General features: G+C 37.6%; 1 protein-coding gene across 1 annotated transcript in view; it reads right to left on the bottom strand.

The window, feature by feature from the left end:
- Window positions 1-27248, bottom strand: part of LOC134741613 (eye-specific diacylglycerol kinase) — a 329906-nt gene that overhangs the window by 99203 nt on the left and 203455 nt on the right. The window lies entirely within an intron of this gene.

Below are 27248 nucleotides of genomic sequence, written 5' to 3'. Positions count from 1 at the left end.
GTTTTTTGTCACATAAATATGTTTTAGTGCAAGCTTTTGTTCGCTGGTTGCGTTATTTAATCACTGAATCATGGAGACTTTATAAAGGAGCCAAATCTCTATGTATAAAAGTGTCCATCAAAAAACAGTTATTAGGTGGCGCCACCATACACCGAAATACTACCAAAACAACCTACGTAATTTGGTCGGGTTATTTGTTGCTTTATATGGTTCATGTTATACTCATGTCCCAGAGCCTAACTAGCGCCACCGGAGAGATTAGGAACTTTTATTTAAAGCTGAAAGCGGTCACTTTTGCAACAATTCTGCCATAAGAGATTGGCATCCTTTCTATACCATCCATAATCACGTGGATAAAGTCATCCCTAATACGCTTGACAGATCAGCGCCTCAGCCCCCACCACGCCCCCACGAAGTTGATTTAGATATCACTGGCAGTCATTAAATTGACAAATAAAAGTGCTGAGAAATTTGGAACCTACTTGGGTACTCACGAGCAATGGAATATGAATGGAATGTTAGGTATGTTCTAACAAATACTGGTAACTGATGAATTGTTGTTTTGATGGCCGGCCGGAGGTCTACGTGCGGTCGCAATTTCGCAACGAATCAACCGGAATTCGGCACAACCAGCTAGGCATTTAGGCGTTCTGTTCTGGTTGTAGGTACGTCTTAATAAACTGTGTACAGTCGCCATCAGATATATCGGAGCGCCCAATGTGCTCACAAATATTTTAACCACTGAGCATAACCCCCCTACCCCCCTTACCCCCCTAGTTTGTAAGTTCTACTAATAAAAATATGTGTCCATGTGTTACACGCAATAAAAATATTCATTCATTCATTCATAAAAATGACAGGTTAACACACTATTGTCAAGGTGTTAGAGTGCGTGTTCAGATATTTTTGAGCACCTCGGCCGCTCCGATATATCTGACGGTGACTGTACCTACCTTTCGTAGTCGAACCGATTTTCATATTGTTGTTGTCTTTCTTTCTAGGGTTCCGTACCCAAAGGGTAAAAACGGGACCCTATTACTAAGATACTCCTCTGTCCGTCTGTCCGACTGTCTGTCACCGGGCTGTATCTCGTGAACCGTGATAGCTAGAGAGTTAAAATTTTCACAGATGATGTATTTCTGTTGCTGCTATAGTAACAACAAATACTAAAAAGTACGGAACCCTCGGTGGGCGAGTCCGACTCGCACTTGTCCGGTTTTTTTTCGTTAGATTTTGATAGAATTTGGCTGGTTTGAATTATTAAAGAGCTCCTCATTAAGGGCGGAACAAATATGAAACCACAACTTGTCCAGAAAAAATGTATGTACTTACCTAAGTAGGTATATCATACGTTTTTGAACAAGAGGCTAACATCGTTCTTAGGACTATATACACTATATACACCATACCATTGTCAAGTTAACAAAATTATACTTAATTAGTTTTTATCGCTGACTGTACTTTTCTTTCCAGAGGCAACTAAATACTAATACTCGTCGAAACAATTCTAACAACCCCAAACACAATTAAAGTTAAAGGTTTAACCGGTTAACCCCGGGTTAGTGTGATTATTTAACCGGTTAAACCTGGAGCTACCATAAATACCAGTACAATTTGACACTTGGTTAACAGTTTAACCGGTTAACCCCGGGTTGGTGCAAGTGGCGATAAGACCCACAATTTGAACACTATTAAGTCATTAAATAGTTAAGTACTTAAGTAAAGTAGGCAATAGGCATTACACGATCTTCTATTAGGAAAAGTGGGTGCTAATTTGCTAATGCGGGTAATTAGGTACGTACAGACAAAGTACACTGCGTGTATCCATTTATCTTTCTAATTATAATAAATATAAAATAAGAATTTAACTATTTAACCTATAAATAATAAATTTTAAATAATAATTGTACCTACCCGACATAATTATCTTATACCTAATATTTATTATATTCATACTGATGTGTTTTGCTATGTAACTTAGATGTAAATAGTTGTAAATATGAAATACTGTATTTGACATGTAAAATTATGTTTTATAAAGGAATAAATGAATGAATGAATGAATTACAATAAATGTTTGTTAAAGTTCATGTTTTGTTTTTTAAGGAAGTTATTTTTCTAAAACTCGGGTTGAAAATGATACTTTTCTACCTTAGGGCTTGGAAAGTAAAATGCTCTAGAGCAGAAACATCACTTTCTGCACACTTTTGAAAACAACAATGACCCTATTTCAGGTCTGAGCATGAGAAATCAAAAAGCAAAATGCGTGCAAACAGCTACTCACCCATCCTACTCTCTCGGCCAAGCAGGGGCGTAGCTAGAGGATATGGCGCCCGGGGCAGTCACCAAATTTGCGCCCCCTGACGACTGACAAAAGTTTCCCTGCTGCTGCCTTTTGCCCATTTTGGCGCCCCCGCCTTGGATGGCGCCCGGAGCACTTGACCCCCCCCCCCCCCCTAGTTACGCCACTGCGGCCAACTAGCAATTTGCCGTCTCGCCACTGTACCTACTCGATACATGTGATCAAGGCATTAGTGCTGGTCAGTAACTGACAGGCCGATATCGTCCGGCGGACTGATAGTCAGTGGGCCCCTTAACATCCTGAATCGTTGATTACGTAACTGCACTCCATTTAAAGATTCTAAAGGTACATTTTGTCACTGCTCAAGCTTTATGATATTTCCTTTACCAACCAGCTCCCTAATTGAACAGCAAATATTGAACTAATCGAAAGTGCGTATCGATGTCGAAGCTTACAAATCTACAAGGACCGTGATAATCAATTAATTATTATGTTTGCGTGGTCACTGAGCAATGAATAAGTATATTACGTCACCAACATTATGAGTATTATGGAACTTACTTCCTGCGAATCTATTTCTAGTCCAATGTAACTTAGCCCCAGGGTCTAAGTCGTTTGGACGGTAAGAGACCGGACGGCCTTACGCTTGTTCCTTGGGCGAAGGGCCGCAGCTTACTTTGGGATGGCACGTGTGTGAGTACTTTTGCTCCCACTCATCTCGCGCGCACGGTGAACAAGGCAGGTGCAGCGGCTGAAAGTGCTGCTAGGTTCACAGCAAGTACGCGAACTTTGAACAGGTGTACGATTTTGTCCCGGTTGCCGTCGAGACGGCTGGGCCTTGGTGTGCCGAGGCCAAAGCCTTTATTAAGGATATAGGGGAAAGGGGCAGCGACCCTCGCTCTGGTTCTTTCCTCGTCCAAAAGATATCCCTGGCCGGGGGATAATCAGAGTGGGGGGTAATATTGTATTTGTTGTAATTTAGTTTTACTTTTTCGTAGGTTTGTTTTAAGACACTTATCCCATCAAAAACGTTAATTTGAAATGAGAGCCGTTGAAATATGACTCGTTGTTGACTTCGCCGGCAAAAGAATTGATATCTGTATAGCCAAGTTCTAGTTCAGGAATTGAGTGCATTTTCCTTTTTCTACTGAGTACTGTCAAGTTGAGTGTGTTTCAGTATATTAGTCAGTTCACAAAACTCAATTTGCCACTAATATATAACTTTTATTTTTTATCTAATCATAAATTATTTAAAAAAACCCACCAAGTGCGAGTTGGAATCGCGCACGAAGGGTTCCGTACCATTACGAAAAAAAACAGCAAAAAAATCACGTTTGTTGTATGGGAGCCCCATTTAAATATTTATATTATCCTGTTTTTAGTATTTGTTGTTATAGCGGCAACAGAAATACATCACGGTTCATGAGATACAGCCTGGTGACAGACAGACAGACGGACAGCGGAGTCTTAGTAATAGGGTCCCGTTTTTACCCTTTGGGTACGGAACCCTAAAAACATGTCTGAAACTGAAATCGGATAAATTTAAAGCACATCACACAGATCTGTTTTTTTTTAAACTTGATTCTCTATGGTCACGGATTAAATTCAGATATTCCGGATTATCAGCTAGTGTTAGAATTTAGAAAAAGACGGTATGATTCTCTCCTTCTATGCTTCAGTGACAAAGTGACTACCAATTAGTTGTCACTTTCCCATACAATCGTACTCGGCCATTTACTTAAAACATTAAAACTCAAACTCGTGATTCCAATGAAACCGGACCTTGATTAGCTCCATTTAATTAAAGTAGGTACGCTTAAGGCGGATATTAGTGGGCGCGATGAAGCACCTACAATTAACAGAATACTCGGCGCAAACGATCTAATTTGTAATAAAAATAATTACAAAGATGAATGAACATATCCTGATTGATCGGCGATAATATTTATGATAACCCCTGAACCTGCGTGTGCGGCCCTGGCCGGATATGTAGCAGGCGTAATTAGTAAGAACAAATGACTGCCGAATTTCTGTAGCACGCGTAGCGTCATGGTCTGATGGTCCTTGGTAAGTACATTAAATATCTGTAGTCGATCGCAATTAAACTTTAACCTTGTTATTTCCACTATTTTATGATGAACACGCAGTGGAATTTATGTTGTACAAGAAAACGTTTTAATTAATTAGCTAGTATGTTATAATGTAAGTATGATTGACAGCGGGTCGATCTGTGGAAATTATAAGGTGGATGCTACTACTACTACCGGTAGTAGCAACAAAAAATAGATGTAAAAAATATAGTGAAGACTGAAGCTTGTTAGAGAGCTTTTTAGAACCTAAACAGTGACCATAAAATTGTAGAAAAACATACCATTTTATTTACTCATCATGTTGTCCCGGCATTTTGTCACGGCTCATGGGAGCCTGAGGTCCGCTTGGCAACTAATCCCGAGAATTGGCGTAGCCACTAGTTTTTACGAAAGCGACTGCCACCTAACCTTCCAATCTAGAGGGGGAACTAGGCTAGGCCTTGTTGGGATTAGTCCGGTTTCCTCACGTTTTCCTTCACCGAAAAGCGACTGGTAAATATCAAATGATATAAGTTCCGAAAAACTCATTGGTACAGCCGGGGTTTGAACCTGCGACCTCTGGATTGAAAGTTGCACGCTCTTACCGCTAAGCTTACAGCGCTTACCATTCAAGCTAGTGTCAACATTTATAATTTCGCGATGGCCGTCCGTCTGTCTGGCCGGCCGAAGTTTGCTTTGTGCTCCTTTGTACATGTATATACTAATGTTAAAGTAAAGGTGTCCCATAATACGCACGCACGGTACACACGGCACACGCACGCGCACGGCACGGTGTGGCACGGTGTCACAGTGACACTGGAGTGGGTCACTTAAAATAATGCTTGAATTTTGTCTTTTAGTTTAAGCATTTTGCGGCAAAATTGCGAATTTACATTATTTATTGACAAATTAACACTTTTGTCTTAAGTACTTTTTTATCACGCCGTATTCATTAAAAAAAATCTCGAGAGCTTACGAAGTGAATATTGGCATTAACAATATAAAAAAATCATGAAAAAATTAAATTGGCCATAACTCGAAAACCGTGCAACCGGGCAACTTTTACTGGGCTCATGTTGAGCTGGTGCGGTGCGGGGGCTGGCCTGCCAATCCTACCATTCATCACGTTCATCTGTGATCTCTGACGTGCCATTTATGGCACACCCTACTTGTAAAGTGGAGATGTATGTATACAGTAAATATACCGTACCTACGTTACGTACACACGTAATAAGGTCATGCATTTAAGACTACGCACTACGAATACAAATTTGGTACGTATTATGTACTATTTTTTTATTTTTTGTTGATATTTAACACCTTGACTGTACTTTTAAATTATTAATGTTTTATTATAATTATAGATTCTTAGTCTCGGTCTCGACATACTTTTTTTTGTTTTTTAGATCCTGGTCTGGTCATCTGGTGATTCAATCACCGATTGAAAAAAATATTCTAATTTGTCATGTTTTTTACTATTTACGCAAACGTAGAAAAACATTATTTATAATAATAATCCCACCAAAAACATTTTCATGTAAAATGTAGCCAAGACGAAACCATAAGGCTCGCACTGTCAAAAAGTTATCAGATCTCTTGTAGAGCCAAGCTTCTAATTCTACAAGCTCTACACAAACTCTTAAGCCACATATTTTGACTAGGGTGTAGAATTTGTGAAGTAAGCGCTTGTAGAGTTAGAAGCTTGGCTCTACAAGCAAGAGATCCGATAACTTTTTGACAGTGCGAGCCTTATGGTTTCGTCTTGGCAACATTTTACATAAAAATGTTAAAAAAAAAGATTTCACTTCTTTTTGTAAGTTGATTATGACCATCTTCCATCTCCTAATTTAAAGGGTTGGGGGTAATTTACTATTAAAAATCCTGAAATACGTATCTGGGGGCATCTTTTATAAAATCTGCTTTTTACTGATTCCCCATACAAAATTCAACCCCCATTTTCACCCCTTTAGGGGCTAAAAATTTCAAGTTTTTTGACTTTTTTTTAATTTTTTTATTGTCTGTGTACTAAGACTATCTTACATACCAAATTTCAGCTTCCTAGGACTTCACGAAGTACCCTAAAGGTTTTGATAATCATCCGTGAGTGAGTCAGTCAGTGACGAAATCGGGGTTTTTTAGATATGAATAAAATCTAATGTATAAGAACTATGCAATTGATTTTTTTTATGCTTAATATGTCCACTATTGACATCACATCATGTCCCGAGAATTTGGTTTATCTGGTATAACCCAAACCCAAGTTATGTGGGTTAAAAAAAACGACGAAGCGCTTCGAGAAAGGGTAGGTATAGTGCCCGTGCGCTTCGCTTTACTCGTCTTGGCGGGGGCACTACCGTGCCCCCAGATATGTTTATGCATATATTGTTCTGTGGTCATACAGCCTATACGTACATTTATAATGACGTGTTTAGTACGTCGCTCGGAATAGTTGGAATAAAGGATGACTCACGTTAGACCGGGCCGTGTCCGGACCGGAGCTTCCGGCGCTTACTTTTCTATGGGAAGCATCACGTGACCACCTGTCATGTCATAGAAAAGTAAGCGCCGGAAGCTCCGGCCCGGACACGGCCCGGTCTAACGTGAGTCATCCTTAATAGGCATATAGATGTAGGTACGAGTGGAGTAGCTAGCTACTACACGGGCTAATGATGACAAAATGAGATGATATTTACATTAATTCGTAAATTCAAATCTGTCTCTGTTGCCGTCAAGGTACGTAGTACGTAGGCAGGCTGAAAACCAGCGCTGAAACCGCGCAGTAAAGGCGGGGCTTCCAGCACATTAGCTGAGACTGTCCTATTGTCACGTAGATATGTAATTTGAACTTTATTATACATAAATTGTCTAGATTAAGTATAGCATAAGTGTGTAAAAATAATTTGAAAAAAAAACCCTTGTTGTGGCAATAAATAATTTATCTATCTATCTATCTATCTAGTACGTCTCAGCGATATGTTTTATATTCACCACTATAATTAAAATAGTCATGTGACGAGAAAGGTATCACGAATAAATGTGGAGGGAAGTATCGGGAGAGGAAATCCGAGGAAAAGGTGGATGGACTGTGTGAGAGATGATATGAAACGAATGCGAGTGATGAGATGACGGGCGAGAGAGACATATGGAAGATAAAGACATGCTGCGTCGACCCCAAATGAATGGGATAAGGGCAAGCGAATGATGATGATGATGAACCAAAAACTCATATTTTCACGAAATTCCAGTGTAACATTGACAGTATTGACACTAAAGGATGACTCACGTTAGACCGGGCCGTGTCTGGGCCGGAGCTTCCGGCGCTTACTTTTCTATGACATGACAGGTGGTCACGTGATGCTTCCCATAGAAAAGTAAGCGCCGGAAGCTCCGGTCCGGACACGGCCCGGTCTAACGTGAGTCATCCTTTATTCCAACTATTCCGAGCGACGTACTAAACACGTCATTATAAATGTACGTATAGGCTGTATGACCACAGAACAATATATGCATAAACATATCTGGGGGCACGGTAGTGCCCCCGCCAAGACGAGTAAAGCGAAGCGCACGGGCACTATACCTACCCTTTCTCGAAGCGCTTCGTCGTTTTTTTTAACCCACATAACTTGGGTTTGGGTTATACCAGATAAACCAAATTCTCGGGACATGATGTGATGTCAATAGTGGACATATTAAGCATAAAAAAAATCAATTGCATAGTTCGTACTTAAGGCATCACGTGATCACCTGTCATGTCATAGAAAAGTAAGCGCCGGAAGCTCCGGCCCGGACACGGCCCGGTCTAACGTGAGTCATCCTTAATGATGACCCTCGTGAACTTGTTTTTATATACGAGCTAATCACTAGGCCTAGAACGGTTTGGAATACAGAAAGAACGGATTTTTTATTATTTAGTCACGCAATCTTGCGTCATCCTATTTAGATTACTTGCTTTTAGTTCATGACATCTTTCGCTACAAACATTGTTTAAAGCCATAAAGAAAACGCGACTGCAATAAAAAAAAAACTTTTTATAACGTTTTTACGTCGTAAGTAGATTAGGCCGTTAACTTGATCGCCAATTTAATAGATCGTGATCCACGTCAGAGATGCACAATGAATTCTGTTTTGACAGATACAATTCGATTAATTGCGCAAGGGCATTTGTGCCGTCTCAGTCCCACCTTATTGCATTGTCTGTTCTTGCAAGAGGTAGGTACAGTCGCCATCAGATATATCTGAGCGGACAACGTGTTCACAATATCTGAACACGCACTCTAACGCCCTGACAATAGAGGCGTGTTCAGATATTGTTAGCGCCTGGGCCGCTCCGATATATCTGATGGCGACTGTACTATAAGTACCTCCTCCCCCTATTACGTTTTTAAATTTGGTTATCAATTTAATATTAGCACGAGAGGTTAAACAACAACTTTGCCCCCTTTTAAAAACAAATAATTACCAATCTCTTTAATATTTACCTAACTCGTGGAAATTCATGATGTTCGAAACACAGCAGTCATTTTATTGCAAAATTAATTAACATTATCAGTCTTCGGGTTTCTCAACAAGATTTCAGTGTTCCTATTTCTATCGGATATCTATAGAATCGTGACCGGTGTACACGCATACTTCATACCACGTGCTAGGGTGCCGGGTATCACACTGAATTACCAAACTAAAATACAATCAGAAAAGGGTCTAGCAGGCTAAGCGAACAAGAAGTGCTCCCAACGACGGATTTGATCACTCTTTCAGGTGGTGTACTGGCAGGATCTAAGAACACTCTACGCTTAATATCAGTCCTCGATCTTCTTTTTATTGAGTTATTTAGGATAATGTAAAATAACCAGCGTATCATTGAGTGTCATATATTGTAAACTGTTCAAGTTAGATGAACCAAACAAAATTATATTTGACAATAATAAAATAGATTCAAAGATTCAAAAGATTTATTTGTTCAACATAGGTAAGTTACAAGATGTTAAATTATTATTAGAGTTTATTATTATAATAAATAAAATTACAATATTATAAAATTAAAACTAACCTATTAAACCTAAACTAAACACTTAGTATATAAAAACTTATTAATCACAAACTAGTCCCGTCAAAAATTTCCTTGTTAAATACATATTTTAGTATCACTATGTCATGCCTATTGGCATACAAATTCAATAAAAATACACGCTAATCATGATATCACAGAAAAACAATAATAGTCAAAACAGGGTTATGTCATGCAGTAAATCTTAATTAGGTAATTCAGTCAAAAATAGAGTAATATGCTTACTCGGTAAGAAAAGCTTTTAGGTTTTTTTTTAAAACATTATTCTTGTCTTTACATGCAATTATACTCGCCGGTAACTTGTTATATATTTTGTGAGCCATTCCAAGTATGTTTTTTTGTAAAAATGCCGTTTTATTTGGTACTTTTTGCATAGACTTTAGTTTGTTAGACTACAAAATGCATATTTTTAACTGGCATCATGTCCTTAAACAACTAAAATAATAATAATAAAACCGACCAAGTGCGAGTTGGACTCGCGTTCCAAGGGTTCCGTACATTACACAATTTTTAACAACGTATTTTTTTATGTGAAACCCGTAGGGGTCGGATCAAAAACTAAAGTAATTAAGTCCGAGTCCGACCCACGCTTGAATGCACATTTCTAATAGGTTTCCTGTCATCTATAGGTAAAGAACTATTTTGTGTATTTTTTTCAAAATTTTAGACCCGTTTCGGAGATAACTTCTAAACTGTTTATCCTAAAATTATAAAAAATATATAAACTTGAGATTCACGCAAATTTTCTCATTTACCCCCCAAAAGAAGCCCCCATGTTTTAAATTCAATTGTTTACGTTACATATGCCCGTCTTTGGGTCACAAATTTTCATATGTGTACCAAACTTCAACTTAATTGGTCCAGTAGCTCCGGAGAAAATAGACTGTGACAGACGGACAGACAGACAGACAGACGCACGAGTGATCCTATAAGGGTTCCGTTTTTTCCTTCTCAGGTACGGAACCCTAAAAGTGACAAGCCAAGTAAGCGGAATTTCTTTGCTATTTTAATATCAAAGCAGTAAAGACAGTTACCGTCAAAGGCCTACGTTGCTCCCCACTGGGTAATTCAGGTAATCAAAGGTAATTGTGCTCCAACAGTTATTTTATATGTATAGCCTAACAACTTCCCCAGCACGGACGAAGTCGCGGACAGAAGCTAGTGTTTCATAATTCACAACACAAGTGAATAAATAACCAGTCATCTAGGCAACTTTACCATAAATTATTTACTAAAGGGGCCCACTGACTATCAGTCCGCCCAAAGATAGATATAACTCCGTAATAGATGGATACAGTCTAAGGAAAAAACGTGCCTCGAAAATCAAGAAAATTTGATTCTCGCTCAGAGGGCGCTACTAGTTTTGGACTACAGTCGTATAGATGGCGTTGACGGTTTCGTTTGTTATTTAACAATTTTAACGCATATCAGTGAATGAACATGGGTCAAAATCATAAAAATAATTAATGCAAATAAAAAAAATCATTTATCTATATTTAAATACATTCTATCGTATTTTTATAAATTTTCATTTTTAGTTTAATTATTTTTATGATTTTGACTCATGTTCTTTCACTGATATGCGTTACAATTGTTAAATAACAAACGAAACCGTCAACGCGATCTATACGACTGTAGGCCAAAACTAGTAGCGCCCTCTGAACGAGAATCAAATTTTCTTGATTTTCGAGGCACGTTTTTTCCTTAGACTGTATCCATCTATTACGGAGTTATATCTATCTTTGGCCGGACGATATGGGCCTGTCAGTTAGAACAAAAATTTGACAGTTCCGAACAGCTGACAGGCCGATATCGTCCGGCGGACTGATAGTCAGTGGGCCCCTTTATGCTCTAAAACTGCACGCAGAGAAATCATTACCTACACGGCCGGGTATCATTTGTTATGGTTGCCCTTGCTCGAGTTGCAAAATGTGCCCAAGGCGAGGAATCCCATGCGATTGCTATCAAGAATTTTGATGAACTGCCAAATAAGCCGGTTTATACATTAAGTTGTTTTATTGTTTGATATAATCTGACCTGTTTCGTGACATTAAGTGTCTCCGGCGAGCTCGGTTCTCCATACAAACGTAGTTCCGCTCTGATTTTAAAACGACTAGCTAGATTGCTCTGAAACTTTGTACTTACAATAGGATAAGGTATATCTATGTCTGTAATTAGTTTATGTAGCTTCAGATACCATAGTTAAAAAATACAGCGAATTTAAGTTTTTCATACAAAACTTGTTTATGCTCTATTTCGTTTGTTTTATAAACTGCTTATATATACTAATTTCAGACCTAGATATAACCGAATTTTGACGGTTTGAATTAGAATTTCATTGGCATGAGTATAAAAATAGTGAAGCATTTTGTTCCCTGCTTCCTTGGCGATCCTAATACTTTTGATTGAAAATGTACGCTTCTATCTACATACAATTACTTCCGGCTAATACATATAGTACAATCGGTCTAACCTCGAAATCCTTCCAAAGTTATGAAATTTGGTATGTATGTTAATTAAAGGTCTCTTTTTCATGTCCACACTATTTCACATTTGGGGACCTCGAGGAATCGCAGCCATCTTGGAAAATGTGTATCATCCTGGAGAAATTTGCATTTTACTCTAAATCTACGTTCTCTGTGAAAATATAGTGTAAGGCAACATTAAAGCTTATTAAATTCTACACAAAACAGTCCTAGATATCTTTGCGGAAAAAATACATGTATGTACAGGATTTCTAAATACGTTACGTTAGATAATAGTTATTTTCCCCTCACTAGCTCGGAAAGTTGTCTTTTATCCTTTAAAACAAGCGGGGAAAAACGCATTTTATCTACTAGTGGGGAAAGTCATTTGACCTTGGATGGAGCGTGTTTAAGTAGCTTGACAGATAACAAAACGTAAAACGCTCATAATAATGATTCGTTTGATATTAATTATCATTAAACAAATGGTTTGAGAATCTAATAAAAAATACCAAATTTAGCTTTATTTAATGATTTTATGTCATAAACCTTAAAGTTCCATAAGAAACGTTTGTTTTTTAATAATGATGTTAAATATAATTCTGAACGCACAAGTTGAGTCGATGCAATTTCAAAACGCATCATTGACATTGCATACGTCAGAAATGTCAACATTGTCAACAAAATTTTTACTTAAAAACTTCTCACGTAAAAATACAGAATTTCCAGAGTTTTTTGTTATAATATCGTAAAACAATGAGTGATTTCAGTGATGAAGATGATCGTTCGCCTGTGGATGTTGCACTTTCCTCGCTATAGTGAGGTGAAAAGTTTTGTGTTACACACGGGTGCAAATGTATTTTACTTCTCGTGTGTTGAAACACTTGCTACGCTTAGGTTTCTATTTTAGAACCACTCGCTTCGCTCGTGGTTCAACTATAGAATCCTTTCGCTTGCTCGTGTTTCAATTCCACACTCGCGGGTAAAATACAACTTTGCACCCTTGTATAACAAAATAACTTGCTCTATTCGCTTTTCATAAGCTTTATTATACCTACTTACCACCATGTAACGTAACATAATGTGAAATTCGTCATATCACCCAAATTAAGCTCTCTAGAAAAGCTTAGTATTTCATCAATGTCGATCAATATGTCGTCACTCGTTTAACAATGTCCTTGATGTATCCCGTGAGTCGGTTTCGTGACCGTATTTGACTGAAGTAACCGACCGGAGTCGGCGTGCTCGTGACAAAGCCGAGCTTTCGGCTTTGTCGGGCGCTGCTGAGACGGATTGAAGCCTACATATATCGAAAACACAATTTAGTAATCCTTGGTAATCCTAAGCGATCGTAAAACGGCGGGCGAATTTTTATTTAGTTATTTCATATTCCATTTAAAAAGAAGCCTCGTGTGTAGGTAGACTTCTTAATAAATGGACTAGGAATGAAATATAATAAGTTTATAATTATCAGCATTGCGATACAGCGGGGAAATGCCGCCAGCATCCTTGGTACAATGCCTCAAGGGCCTATTTTAGATTTAAGCTAGTTATTAATTTCGTTTACGTAGTACCACTGTATATATCTTGTATGTAAATAAATTTGTAATAAGTTTATGAGTGTTAAAAATTTAGTCCTATTTTTACCCGTGTTATATTTACCCCATCTGACCCTAGTAGCAAAGAGGTTATAATAAGATAGAGCGGTACTGTCATAGTAAATTTTGTAACCACTATAAATTCACTGCCATCTATCGACATACTTTAAAACTAAAAATGAAGATTTATAAAAATACATTAAAATGTATTTAAATATGGATTTTGACCCTTTTCTGATTTAAAATTATAAATAACAAACGAAACTGTCAACGCCCTCTATCCGAGAGTAGGCCAAAGCTAGTGGCGCTATCTGATCGAGAATCAAATTTTCGTGATTTTCGAGGCACGTTTTTTCCTTAGACTGTATCTATCTATTTGCTAGTAGTTAAGGTAGGTTAGTACTTGAATTGAGTACTTGATAATAATAATAATGTATTCCTTGTTTTTTTCGTTTTACGTTTCGTATCCGTATGCTTTGTACGTTTCATTATTGTGATGATACCTTGTCTCACCTTGGTGTAATGTGCTCGTATGGCACCATTTGTAAGCAGGGGAGTTAACGGCGATCGTTAGAGAACCATTTGCTGCTCTCAAGTTCTCAGCTCAGCTGTTCTAAGGTCAGGGTTGCGTTTCGACATTACTCTCTTGCACTGCTATTATTAAAACGCGTGTTCTAAACAAGAACACGCATAATACAAATTATTTTAAAAATTTGGTGACGTGAGCGTTTAAAATAACTAAGTTAAGTCAGTCTAAACGTATCATTTTGTGGACTAATTATCTCAATTGCTACCAAGCTACTGAACAAACTTTGACCACAATTGGTGAAAATAGTTATTTGTTATACAAGGGTGCAAAGTTGTATTTTACCCAAAAGTGTTTTGACACACGAAAAGTAAAATACATTTGCACCCGTGTGTAACACAAAACTTTTCCCCTCACTATAGCGAGGAAAGGGCAACATCCACAGGCGTTAGATCATCTTCATCAACTGGAATCACTCCTTTTTTTATTATATCATAACAAAAAACTCTGGAAATTCTGTACTTTTACGTGAGAAGTTTTTAAGTAAAAATTTTGTTGACAATGTTGACATTTCTGACGTATGAAATGTCAATGATGCGTTTTGAAATTGCATCGACTTAACTCGTGCGTTCAGAATTATATTTAACATAATTATTAAAAACAAACGTTTATTATGGAATTTTAAGGTTTATGACTTAAAATCATTAAATAAAGCTAAATCTGGTATTTTTATTAGATTCTCAAACCATTTATTTAATGATAATTAATATCGAACGAACCATTATTATGAGCGTTTTACGTTTTGTTATCTGTCAAGCTACTTAAACACGCTCCATCCAAGGTCAAATTACTTTCCCCACTAGTGGATAAAATGCGTTTTTCCCCGCTTGTTTGAAAGGATAAAAGTCGGCTTTCCGAGCTAGTGAGGGGAAAAAATACTTAAACTGGACATGACCAAAATTTAAGAACAGCATTGAGTTTCTGCACTTTCTGCACGTTTCAGAAGGTAACGAAAGTCAAATTACCGCTGAAGAGTAAAATGACTATATATGTAATGTAATAACTTTAATGTACAGATTTTACCTACTACCACAGATAAGAAAGTTCGCACTTTTCATAGTAAAAGTGGTTGTAATAATGCTGGTCATTTCCTACGGTTTCTGAACGCATTTTAGAGCGTTAACGATATGTGCGTAGATAAAATATTACATCCCACACAAGCCTAAATCAAATAAATTCTCGCCTTAGAGTCCTTAGACGATGGCTGTGACACGTAATTAATAAGTTAACCTACGCTTCAAGCGTTTAGGTTTAGTCACTCAGTTATGTGCGCTACAAAAGCTTAAGAGCGTTTTCACATTGTCCGATCCAATATCGGATGTAGGATCCTACATCCGCGTAGTCAAGCCGCGTCTTTAAGGGGCCCACTGACTATCAGTCCGCCGGACGATATCGGCCTGTCAGTTAGAACAAAAATTTGACAGTTCCGAACAACTGACAGGCCGTATCGTCCGGCGGACTGATAGTCAGTGGGCCCCTTTAGCGGTCACGCACGCAAGCATTGTGCCTGCACATACGCATACAAACAAATATTATCGGTCCGACAGCTGACAGGGGGCTCCGACATGGTTGAATTTATCGGAAGTGCCTTTCCAATATCGGATGTCGGAAGGCGCCTATGCAAAACAGCTACGGGAGAGTGCAATTGGCATTAAGTCCGCCTTTTTGCGTTATTTATCGTTTTTTAGTAATAATTCATTAATACAATAAATTTAGGATCACCTAGCTCAATGTGAAGCAACACAAAGTCTCGACATTCAACTCTACAACTTTAGACAGTGGATGAGACAAATCACGAGTGTCAGAGACTTCATTCAATGCTATTCAAATACTATCAATCACAGCTTTACCAAGTGTAATCGAGTCAGACACGCGAAAATTGATTTCATCAATAAGTCGCACAGACAGAGACAGACGCACGAGTGATCCTTTAAGGGTTCCGTTTTTTCCTTTTGAGGTACGGAACCCTAAAAGTGACAAGCCATGTAAGCGGAATTTCTTTGCTATTTTAATATATATACTTATCAAAGCAGTAAATATATACTAGGTAGCTCACAACTTTTGTCAACCTGAGTTCTCCTTGAATATAGCAATAGATTTGAAACACACAAAGTGAGGTACAGATGTTGCAAAGAGAAATTTTTACCTATTATATATACCTATTATACATTGCAAGTAATTCTGATTCATTAGGTATTATATGTAGGCCGAAAGGTGCATTTTTGTGTATCTACTTGTAGACTCAAATAACTTGAAAATAAATGAATTTTTCACATCACCAATTCGAAAAAGGGGCTTTTCTTCCCTGCTAGGAGGGATCAAAGTAACACTTTTCTGTTCTAGGACACTATTTTTGCATGTTTTTGCACATAATTTTTTTAACTTATATAATATTTTTAAACATCATAATTACCTCATAGGTGATATGAAAAGCAGCATGTGTCACATGGTAGCAAAATTATTTCCATCTTGGGCGTAACACACTTGAATCGCCCACTACGCTCAGGATTCTACTTTAGAATCCCTCGTTACTCTCGGGATTCTATTATAGAATCCTTCGCTTCGTTTAGGATTCCATGTACGCCCTCGCCGTAAATATGTCATTTTGCTCCCTTGTAACACAATCTACTATTTCCAGCAAGTGTGATGGAAAGTACAACCTTCTAGTCATTAGTAACGTATAGAACCGGCACAGAGAACCAGTATTTTGCGCCATGAGTTGCTGCCGTTTTGACATCAAACCGTAGAAGCGGAGCGTGAATCTTGCGACCTAAACGCGTAAGCGCCATGAATTTTTCGGCGCTTACGACGTTGTGGTCGCGTCGTACAAGTTGTGATTGCGACAATTTCATTGGTTAGTATGTCGTCTATAGTAATACTAACAGTACTAACACAGTGGTCTGAATTAGGGTTGCCACCCATACTATAATATATAGTATCGTACTATATTTTCATCACTCAAGAATGGGGTATACAAATGTCACCGATATCGCATCGTATGCGACTTGGATTTTTAATTCGCCTCAAATCGGCGTCCTATTTTGTTTAAATTTCCCAGTAAATACTATATTTTTTCAATATTTTGACAAAAAGTGTATGTGTATAGAAAAGAGGTGGCAACCCTAGTCTGAATTGATATCTTTGTATTTGCAACACTGATCCACTATGTAAAGATTGTAAAGAACAAACGACATCAACGCGCCTTCGAAAAACTCTGGTTTCTGTGAGTTAGTGCCATCTATCTATACATATAATAAAGCGGAAGAGGGTCGAAAATCTGTACATGGAAGATATTCGAAAAAAAATTGGCTGGGGATACTTAGAATCGATAACAGAACACATTCCAACAGTTTTTAGAATTTTTGTCTGTTTGTCTGTTTATCTGTTTCTCTGTTTATCTGTTTATCTGTTTGTCTGTTTATTTGACCGCGCTACAAATGAAAACGGCTGAACGGATTTTGATGCAAACTTTACTAATCTGTCGAAAAAATCCACGGCCAGGTTATAGGCTATAAAAATTTGAGAAAGTTTACCCCTAAGGGGGTTAAAAAGGGGATGAAAGTTTGTATGGAGTTCAAGATTTATTTTAAGCTAGCAATTTGAAACTTCGTAAGAAGATATATTATTGAAATACAAGAAAACTAATTTCAGCGTTTTTGAAAATTCATCCCCTAAGGAGGTGAAATAGAGGTTGAAAGTTTGTATGGAGTTCAATTTTTTTTTAGTGCGTTACTTGAAACTTTGTATAATGGGCATATTATTATAATACAGGAAAAGTAATTTTAGCGTTTTCAAGAATTCGTCCCCTAACAGGGTTAAAAGGGGGTTGAAAGTTTGAATCCATTACAAATGCTTTGAAACTTCTTAGAAATGTATGATAGACGATTACAAAAAAACTAATTTTGACGTTTTTGGAAATTTAACCCCTCAGGGGGTTGAAAAGGGGATGAAAGTTTGTCTTGGGGTGCAAATTTTATTTTAAGCCAGGAACTTAAAACTTTGCAAAACGTTAATTATATTAAAAAGCAAGAAATTTTTTTTCAGCGTTTTTAAAAATTCATCCCCCATGGAAAAAGGGGTTAAAAACTTTATCTTGATAACTATATCATTTTAGCTACTAGGCCAAGTTAGGTATCGTTTTTGTATAAATCGGGTATGCCGAATTCATTTATGATATCAAAATGACACCATTCCCGAGTGAAAACACAAAAAATATGAAAAAAACTTTTTTTAATTTCTCTTTACGCTTAAACCGCTAAACCGATTTAGATAAAATTTGGTATAGAGATAGTTTGAGTCCCGTGGAAGTACATAGGGTAGTTTTTATCCAAAAAATGGAGACTGCGTTTGCATGGAGAAGCGGCCGTGCCCTTTCCTCTTAATAATGGTCACGAAGGTGGGTACTTTAAAAAAAAACATTTTTCAGTAAATGTCAAACGATTTGGGACCTGTACGCGTTACCATGCCTTCCCGAAAAAAATCGAATCTTTCGCGAAAGTCTCGCAATGCATTGCGGCCACAAGGGGCACGGTCTCAGGAGTCTAAGAAAAACCACGGTGAGAGACTCAGTGGCGCTCTAGCCAGGCAGGTCGCTTCGCTTTCGGCTGAAACGGCAAGCCAGCGCGAGTCTCGATTGTGATCCCAAATACATCGTACGCAATACATATGTAGGCGCAGATCCTGACGGAGTGTGGCGCCGGAGAAGCCGTGTTCATCCTGCGTATCCCCCTCATTCCGAGCAACTTCCCGTTCCGCTTTAAGCGCCTACAGGTCCCCGTGAGCGTCTGCTTCGCTATGACTATCAACAAGTCGTAGGGGCAGACGCTACGCAGTTGCATTTCCCACTCCGAAAACAAAAAAAAAGGGGCAGACACTGCCGGCCGCCAGCGTCATGCTTAGACTGATTTCACTGTAGGACCAATTTTGTTGACATGATTTTGATGGGAACACCCAAATATTCCGAAATACGTTTTTCCGATTTTTATAACCACGACTTTCATAATCCCGATTATTTATAAGTCCGAAATATCAAAATTACGATTTTTAAAAACACGATGGAATAAAATCACGAATGTGCTATTTCCGAAAACTTTAAATCCGATTGTCACTTGACAGAAAGCTTAAAGTTCCGATTTTACACTTCCGAAAATATTTTTTTTCCGAATTCCTAAATTCCGATTTTGATCCGAATTTTGAATCCGAAGATTGGAAAAATGAAGTCCGTGATATTCAAATGAAGACTCACGTTTTAGTAATTATTACGGGTACCTGTCGTGCCGCGTCATGTTAAATTCGGCATAAAATATTTTTGGCATAAAAATTCGGCATAAATAAATTAGACAAAACTGCGAACCCGAACTGTTGCTAGAAGTGGGTTAGGTTAGGTTAGAACTGCGACCCCCAAGAAAACGAACTGTTGCCAGAAGTGGGTTAGGTTAGGTTAGAATTGCGACCCCCAAGAAAACGAACTGTTGCCAGAAAAGTGGGTTAGGTTAGGTTAGAACTGCGACCCCCAAGAAAACGAACTGTTGCCAAAAAAGTGGAAATTTAAAAATTGGGATATTTATTTAAAATAGGAATCACGTTAATTCGGAATAAGGGCAATTCCGAATTCGTGATTTTGAAAATCGTAAATGTTAAATTCGGTGTTTGCCACCATCGGAATTGTTATAGTCGGAATTATGTAGTTCGGAATTTACAAAATTCGGCTTTTTGGGCTTTCGGAAATATAAATCTTCGTGATTTTCATCATTCGTAATTATGACAGTGGGAATTTTGATCGGTCGAGCATTTAAAAATCGGAATGATAAAATTCGACATTCTAAAATTCGGAATAATTTTTTTTCGGAAATATGTAGTGTACCCGATTTGGATAGGTACAGTCAAGGACGTAAAAATACAAAAATGGTACTGTATCGTTCGATATACACCTACTACTCTATGCCGTTTAAATCACGTCAAAAATTTGAATAAGGGCAAAAAAAACATTTTGGAGTGTAATTTTATTTAGTGGTAGCAAAGAGGATGTAATATTATGGAGCGGTACTGTCATAGTAAATTTCGTAACCACACTAAATTCACTGCCATCTATCGACACACTTTAAAACTAAAAATGAAGATTTATAAAAATACGATAAAATGTATTTAAATATGGATAAATGTTTTTTATTTTATTTGCATTAATTATTTTTATTATTTTGACCCATGTTCTTTCACTGATATGCGTTAAAATTGTTAAATAATAACAAACGAAACCGTTAACGCCCTCTATACGAGAGTAGGCAAAAGGTAGTAGCGACATCTGATCGAGAATCAAATTTTCGTGATTTTCGAGGCACGTTTTTTCCTTAGACTGTATTCATCTATTACGGAATTATATCTATCTTTGGTGGTAGGTACCTAATTGTAAAATATTTTATCTGGACTACAGTCCTCTAGCGTATCCATTTGTCAACTTTACTTTAAGTTCCGTCTCCAGGGGACAGGGAGATAAATTAGGGGTGAATTAGCCGCTTACTGACACAGACCGAATTCCACGCAGGCGAAGCCGCGGGCACATCTTCTATACATATAATAAAGCGGAAGAGGGTCGAAAATCTGTACATGGAAGATATTCGAAAAAAAATTGGCTGGGGATACTTAGAATCGATAACAGAACACATTCCAACAGTTTTTAGAATTTTTGTCTGTTTGTCTGTTTATCTGTTTCTCTGTTTATCTGTTTATCTGTTTGTCTGTTTATTTGACCGCGCTACAAATGAAAACGGCTGAACGGATTTTGATGCAAACTTTACTAATCTGTCGAAAAAATCCACGGCCAGGTTATAGGCTATAAAAATTTGAGAAAGTTTACCCCTAAGGGGGTTAAAAAGGGGATGAAAGTTTGTATGGAGTTCAAGATTTATTTTAAGCTAGCAATTTGAAACTTCGTAAGAAGATATATTATTGAAATACAAGAAAACTAATTTCAGCGTTTTTGAAAATTCATCCCCTAAGGAGGTGAAATAGAGGTTGAAAGTTTGTATGGAGTTCAATTTTTTTTTAGTGCGTTACTTGAAACTTTGTATAATGGGCATATTATTATGATACAGGAAAAGTAATTTTAGCGTTTTCAAGAATTCGTCCCCTAACAGGGTTAAAAGGGGGTTGAAAGTTTGAATCCATTACAAATGCTTTGAAACTTCTTAGAAATGTATGATAGACGATTACAAAAAAACTAATTTTGACGTTTTTGGAAATTTAACCCCTCAGGGGGTTGAAAAGGGGATGAAAGTTTGTCTTGGGGTGCAAATTTTATTTTAAGCCAGGAACTTAAAACTTTGCAAAACGTTAATTATATTAAAAAGCAAGAAATTTTTTTTCAGCGTTTTTAAAAATTCATCCCCCATGGAAAAAGGGGTTAAAAACTTTATCTTGATAACTATATCATTTTAGCTACTAGGCCAAGTTAGGTATCGTTTTTGTATAAATCGGGTATGCCGAATTCATTTATGATATCAAAATGACACCATTCCCGAGTGAAAACACAAAAAATATGATAAAAACTTTTTTTAATTTCTCTTTACGCTTAAACCGCTAAACCGATTTAGATAAAATTTGGTATAGAGATAGTTTGAGTCCCGTGGAAGAACATAGGGTAGTTTTTATCCAAAAAATGGAGACTGCGTTTGCATGGAGAAGCGGCCGTGCCCTTTCCTCTTAATAATGGTCACGAAGGTGGGTACTTTAAAAAAAAACATTTTTCAGTAAATGTCAAACGATTTGGGACCTGTACGCGTTACCATGCCTTCCCGAAAAAAATCGAATCTTTCGCGAAAGTCTCGCAATGCATTGCGGCCACAAGGGGCACGGTCTCAGGAGTCTAAGAAAAACCACGGTGAGAGACTCAGTGGCGCTCTAGCCAGGCAGGTCGCTTCGCTTTCGGCTGAAACGGCAAGCCAGCGCGAGTCTCGATTGTGATCCCAAATACATCGTACGCAATACATATGTAGGCGCAGATCCTGACGGAGTGTGGCGCCGGAGAAGCCGTGTTCATCCTGCGTATCCCCCTCATTCCGAGCAACTTCCCGTTCCGCTTTAAGCGCCTACAGGTCCCCGTGAGCGTCTGCTTCGCTATGACTATCAACAAGTCGTAGGGGCAGACGCTACGCAGTTGCATTTCCCACTCCGAAAACAAAAAAAAAGGGGCAGACACTGCCGGCCGCCAGCGTCATGCTTAGACTGATTTCACTGTAGGACCAATTTTGTTGACATGATTTTGATGGGAACACCCAAATATTCCGAAATACGTTTTTCCGATTTTTATAACCACGACTTTCATAATCCCGATTATTTATAAGTCCGAAATATCAAAATTACGATTTTTAAAAACACGATGGAATAAAATCACGAATGTGCTATTTCCGAAAACTTTAAATCCGATTGTCACTTGACAGAAAGCTTTAAGTTCCGATTTTACACTTCCGAAAATATTTTTTTTCCGAATTCCTAAATTCCGATTTTGATCCGAATTTTGAATCCGAAGATTGGAAAAATGAAGTCCGTGATATTCAAATGAAGACTCACGTTTTAGTAATTATTACGGGTACCTGTCGTGCCGCGTCATGTTAAATTCGGCATAAAATATTTTTGGCATAAAAATTCGGCATAAATAAATTAGACAAAACTGCGAACCCGAACTGTTGCTAGAAGTGGGTTAGGTTAGGTTAGAACTGCGACCCCCAAGAAAACGAACTGTTGCCAGAAGTGGGTTAGGTTAGGTTAGAATTGCGACCCCCAAGAAAACGAACTGTTGCCAGAAAAGTGGGTTAGGTTAGGTTAGAACTGCGACCCCCAAGAAAACGAACTGTTGCCAAAAAAGTGGAAATTTAAAAATTGGGATATTTATTTAAAATAGGAATCACGTTAATTCGGAATAAGGGCAATTCCGAATTCGTGATTTTGAAAATCGTAAATCTTAAATTCGGTGTTTGCCACCATCGGAATTGTTATAGTCGGAATTATGTAGTTCGGAATTGACAAAATTCGGCTTTTTGAGCTTTCGGAAATATAAATCTTCGTGATTTTCATCATTCGTAATTATGACAGTGGGAATTTTGATCGGTCGAGCATTTAAAAATCGGAATGATAAAATTCGACATTCTAAAATTCGGAATAATTTTTTTTCGGAAATATGTAGTGTACCCGATTTGGATAGGTACAGTCAAGGACGTAAAAATACAAAAATGGTACTGTATCGTTCGATATACACCTTAGTAGGTCTATGCCGTTTAAATCACGTCAAAAATTTGAATAAGTAGCAAAGAGGATGTAATATTATGGAGCGGTACTGTCATAGTAAATTTCGTAACCACACTAAATTCACTGCCATCTATCGACACACTTTAAAACTAAAAATGAAGATTTATAAAAATACGATAATATGTATTTAAATATGGATAAATGTTTTTTATTTTATTTGCATTAATTATTTTTATTATTTTGACCCATGTTCTTTCACTGATATGCGTTAAAATTGTTAAATAATAACAAACGAAACCGTTAACGCCCTCTATACGAGAGTAGGCAAAAGGTAGTAGCGACATCTGATCGAGAATCAAATTTTCGTGATTTTCGAGGCACGTTTTTTCCTTAGACTGTATTCATCTATTACGGAATTATATCTATCTTTGGTGGTAGGTACCTAATTGTAAAATATTTTATCTGGACTACAGTCCTCTAGCGTATCCATTTGTCAACTTTACTTTAAGTTCCGTCTCCAGGGGACAGGGAGATAAATTAGGGGTGAATTAGCCGCTTACTGACACAGACCGAATTCCACGCAGGCGAAGCCGCGGGCACAGCTAGTATAATAATAAAAAAGCTATAACTGCCGTGGGATTAAAATGACTTTATCTCCCGCTGCATATGCGTGAAATAGCACGCTTACCGAGCAAGTGTGATGACACAGTCTTTTTAGAGGAAGAAAGGAGGTCGAAAAATAACCAAAAACTGAGTGGTCAATAAAACTTTAGCTTAAACTTGTTTTGACAAACGGAACACTTATGGGATCCCTTCGGTCTTGCAAATCAGTTAAATGTTTGACATAGATACCTAAAATTTGAAACAGTTATAGCAATTACCACCACTAATATTGTCAATAAGTCAAAACCGCTTATTTCTTATTTTAGAGGGTAATTTATGGGGTTGAGAGGGGTAACCTGTTTTTCTTATTTTCCTTTGTGCTGTAACAATCACATGTACGGCGCTACAGTGAGCATCTCTTCTGATTTGTAATATTAAACAAAACTTTACGTCGATTAAATATGTTCAACAATAGCCCTTGCATTTCAACTCCATGAAGTACATTTCCATGAACGGTGGCACTTTCGTCAGCACCGACGGGTCCCCTACATTGTGTTGCAAGCCTGCGTGAGACCATCTCATCCACGGACCACGTGATCCACGGACCGACAGTACAGTAATCTAGAACCCGTGTATTTAGTTACGAGTAATTGTCGAAGCTCCGTATACTTAAGGTGCAGTGGGCTCAGCCAACATAGCTTTGGAAGCTATTCGCAGCGCCAAATTTTTTGAATAGGTAGCAATGAATGAATAAATGAATGAATGAATGAATTAATTAATTAATGTTTATTTTTATCAAACAGGATAAAATATATACAGGAATCTTGAGATTCTTGAGGCCTTTCTCTAAGAATTTTATCGATTCGAAACCTGATTAAACAACTTTCGCTAGATGGAAACAATCGCCAACATATCTAGGTATAAAACGCACCAATAACAATTTGGTTCTATTTTTGTGAAAAGTTATTAATATGAAAATTGTTTTTAAAAATGCGTACCTAATATTATTTTTGATCAAACTCATTAATTACTTTTTAGGGTTCCGTACTTCAAAAGGAAAAAACGGAACCCTTATAGGATCACTCGTGCGTCTGTCTCTGTCTGTCCGTCTGTAGCCTATTTTCTCCGAAACTACTACTACTACTATGGTACTATGTAAGTTTGTGACCCAAATACGGGCATGTTACGTACACAATAGTAGATTGTTAACCAAGGGATGAAAGGCATTCATCCCTGCCGAGGTATTTTGGCGCTCGAACGCAGTGAGCGCGCCAATAGTCCGAGGCAGAAATGATGCCTTTCACCCGAGTTAAACACTCTACTTTTCATTTTGAATACGAGGAAAGTAAAATGCATGTGTTCTTCCAAAAACATGACTAAGTATACATTTCTATAGTATTTCTTGAGAGTACTTTCAATTAACAATTCAGACAAAAGTATCGTTATTTATGGAATGGAGAGTCAAATATCAGAATGGAAATTGTATAACAAATCCATTTAAACTCAAATTTTAATTGCTTATCGTAAAAAAATTAAAAAAATCGTACTCCGAACGTAAAATGCTCTAGTGCAGACACGTATCATTTTCTGCACACCTTTTAGAACAACAATGACCCTCTTTCAGAGCATGAGAAATGAAAATGAATTTTAAACATGGGGGCCACTTTTGGGGGGTAAATGAGACAATTAAAAATAAAGCTTTTCAAACTAGGTATATCGTGTTACATATAAAATGAAAGAGTTCATTGTGAGAATCTCATTTTTTTTTAATAATTTTAGAATAACTGTTTATTCTATGCATATATAACTTCTAAACTGTTTTAGACCCCCCCTCCCTTTATCTCCGAAACTACAAGGTCTAAAATTTTGAAAAAAATACACAAAATAGTTCATTACCTGTAGATCACAGGAAAACCTATTAGAAATGTGCAGTCAAGCGTGAGCCGGTCTTAATTACTTAGTTTTTTATCCGACCCCTACGGTTTTTTTAAAGAATCCGACTCGCACTTGGCCGGTTTTTTTTGTTAAAAATAACTAAATATAAAAATAACAACAATGATATCGGCGCTCCCGCGGGCACTCACGGCCGTCCACTCAGTGCTCAGCGAGCTGCGTTCGAAGGACCAGGCCGCGTAGCCAACACGCCTATCGCTTACGCTCCGTAGCGATCGAAACGCAAACTGTCACTGTCGCACTCATATGGAAGAGTGATAGAGACACAAAGCGTTTCGTTGTCGAAGCGATAGCGATTGTCACCTTGGCTAGGCCGGCTGAACTGAACACACTGCACCTTAATTTAGGCTCCGCTATTCGGGTCACGACGGGCACGTCTTGTATCGGTTCGGTAGGATTTGATAGATAAGTAGACCAATGTTGTGTAAGGGCTCACGATTTTCGAGGGTAGGTACTTACCTGCCTATCGTGTGGGTACAGTAATAATACGTTGTTATACATATACTACGATAGCAGTTATAGATATTGTTACGGTGCGCTAAAAATAATGGGCTTAAGGCGGTTCCCTGAGCCAGAAGGCGAAAAATCTCCTTATATGATCCTGTTTTTCTAAGAGGCGTTGATATTTGTAGACGTGGAAAAAATATATGTAGTTCTTGACTATATTATCTTTAATATCATAGCTTCCGATACACGAATTATGACACTTCGCTCGATACAATTAATTCGCAAAGTAACCTCTAACTCGGACTTTTAATCCAACTTTACTCGGTTATTTATTATGTGATACTATAAACAATAAAAGAAGAAAAAACAATCTTAACTTAAATAATAATTTCATAGCTTTCGAATTTCAATATTGTAGGGTAACGTTTTTAAAATAAATAAAAATGATGTTTCGTGCTGATGTTTCGGCGAAAATTACTTGACAAACTTTCAGTTCCCAAACTATTTAGCCCATATTTTTAGTTGGGCGAAATTTCATTTCGCAAATTTACATAACCTAACCTAACCCAACCTGGTACGTCATTTTCATTTCGCAAGTATGGGGTTGGGAAATGAAATGGTTGCGAAGTAAGGTTATACCAACGATTGGTTTGCCAAATGAAACTTTGGCGAAAAGTTGGTTGCCAAGTGAAATTTGGCGAAATAAATTTCGCCAAAAAGGGAGTACACCAAAATGATTTAATCTAATTTAGTATGCACTTATCTAAAAACTAACAAACTAACTTAAGCTACAATATACTTTTTTTTTAAGTGTATGCGTGTGTCTTATTAAGTACCACAAGTACTTACTTAATGAAACATTTAACAAGTACTTTACGAATTTTAACTAATTGAACTCATCGCATTGTACAGTCGCCATC

The sequence above is a fragment of the Cydia strobilella genome, chromosome 5 (assembly GCF_947568885.1).
Source record: "Cydia strobilella chromosome 5, ilCydStro3.1, whole genome shotgun sequence".
NCBI lineage: Eukaryota > Metazoa > Arthropoda > Insecta > Lepidoptera > Tortricidae > Cydia > Cydia strobilella.
The sequence above is the reverse complement of the archived record's forward strand: the minus strand, read 5'-3'. Positions and strand labels throughout refer to the sequence as shown.